The sequence below is a fragment of the Myotis davidii genome, unplaced genomic scaffold (genome assembly GCF_000327345.1).
Source record: "Myotis davidii unplaced genomic scaffold, ASM32734v1 scaffold309, whole genome shotgun sequence".
Classification (NCBI taxonomy): domain Eukaryota; kingdom Metazoa; phylum Chordata; class Mammalia; order Chiroptera; family Vespertilionidae; genus Myotis; species Myotis davidii.
In genome coordinates this window covers 3,192-5,550 of record NW_006383013.1, presented here as the reverse complement: position 1 = coordinate 5,550, position 2,359 = coordinate 3,192, and positions in this window count along the sequence as shown.

Genomic DNA, 2,359 nt, shown 5'->3' with positions numbered 1-2,359 from the left:
TAGCAAGAGAACATGGACACAGAACTTGGCTGGAGATTGTGGCTAGAGATCCTGGCAAGGCTGCTGATCAACTGAACGCTGTCTCCGAGTCTTTCCTTCTTCGCCGACTCCGTCCACACCTTTGGGGACCCCTGGACCCGCTGGGGTTGGACCCCAGCATGTTCTTTTCTCAAATACCAGTCTTTAGGATATTTCAGACAATTTATTGTTCATTTCAAATCATTGGTATGATAGTTAATAAAGCAAAGTATTTTAGTTTTAGCTATTGAAAAATTATAATACTCTGTTCTTAAAATATTCTAATTCAAAATGCCATAGTTGGCACAGTTTTCAGAAATAAGGTAGTACACTATTCAAGATACCCTAACCATTTGTTTCCTATTAATATAAAAAAAAAGTTGAGCCTTAGTTGTTGTGGGTCTCAGAACCTGGTCCCAGGGGACGTGTTCCAACACCTGTCTCGCCTCCCCTGGAGAATCCACCGGCATCCTGAGAACTTGCTGAAGGGAGACATGGTCCCACCCACCTCTGCTGTGCCTCCAGCTCCACAGACTCCACCCCATCCTCACCCTCTGCCTCTCACACTCTGTCCTGTGCCGCCCACACTCACCCCATGGAGCCTGCATAGGACATCCCCTGTGGCTGTGTCCTCTTCTACTCTCTCTAAAAATCAATGGAAAAACATCCTTGGGTGAGGATTAACAAAAACAAACAAGTTCAACTGAAATATAAACAAATTTTAAATTTACTGACACCCCGGTTTATACAGAAGCTGAATGAATATTTTTTTTTAGCAGTAGGTTTAAAAAAAACCTACAACCATTTGTTCTATGTACTTTTCCATGAATCTGTTTATAAATTAACTTTTATCACAAAACTGACTGTGAACTTTAAAAATAAATTTTATTAGTCCTGTGTTTATTTCACTGTTGTTAATGAAGTTGTACTTTGTTGCTATTCATTTGGCTCAGTGCCTAAGTGGAACATCTGAGCCAGTGGTACAAGTTAATAAGTTATAAATTGTTTCCTGTTAGGCAAATTATGCCAGTTAGGAAAATTAATCCAAAATTCTTAGAATTTATTGTTGAATAGGATTGAGTAGATGACCTACCTCTAAATCCTTTGGCCATGCTCTGAGTCTAGGATTCCTTACATTTTTTCACTTACTTAACTTGACCAAATAAAAAGATTTTTTTTCTTCACTCTAAATCTTCATCAAGTTCCATATCATAAGAAATACTAAAAATCAAAGAGAGAAAATTCAAATATGAAATACTTTATGCTTGTAGTAAAGTGTTCTAATTTAATGTAGTGTTGATTTAACGTGGCATTTTATGCGTAAACAAATGATTTATTTTTTTAGCAGATGGGCAGTCCATACATTCTTTCTCATGTAACTTACCCTATAGAATTCTGGGATAGAATGATGAAGAATACAGTGCAGTTGTATATATTCACATTCAACCATGTTTGTTCAGAGAACAGTAAAATAAAAGTCATAGTTTAAAAATGATTTAATTAATTTAGATCTCTTGCTGTTCTGCTCAATAAGTTTCTGCTATACATTGTTTTTGCTCCTCCCATCGTCTGAACATGCCCTGTGGTTCTAGTGCTAGTTAGAAATTTTTCTCACAGCATAGATCCTACACATAAGCTTGCTATTAAAAAAAGAAATATCTAGCTGTGTTGCAAGATAGTGTAATACTGTACTTTATGGATGATTTAAGGTATTCCCAATATAATTTTGAATTTATGTGATTTTTGCTTTTATTGCTATCTTTGGGACATAACCCTGTGAGAAGTAGAATGTCCTGACTTAACCCTGTGAGAAGTAGAATGTCTTAACAAGATAATCTAAGACAATTTGTGAATTATTTTTCCCCCAAGTATTTTTTATTTTTATTTTTTTCAGTTGATCAGCAGCCTAGCCAGGTTCTAGCCAGGATCTCCAGCCAGGTTCTGTGTTTTATTGTCTTGTTACATCTGTATTTATACCAGTTGATTTTAATCCTATCAATTTCTATTCCAAAGGTTAGGACATTTCTTATCTCTATTCCAGGGAGTAAAGATTATGTAGCTTAAGGGTGATTGTTCATAGTTAAAGTGATTAACTACCCACTTGGCATTTAATTAAGGGGTTTTGTTCCCTCTCTAACTTCAGGGGAAAATCCCTACCTGGGGAAACAACCTTTCTCAGAGAGGTGACCTTGGTTAAAACACATAGCATTAAAGGGAGCAAATGTATTAAGAACAGTATGCTATATACACCAGGTCCCTTGAAACATGCTGCAAGGAAGGGCCAGCTTCCTGCAAGAATAGGAAGCAGAGCATTTGATGATGACTGGCAGACAAATTGAAA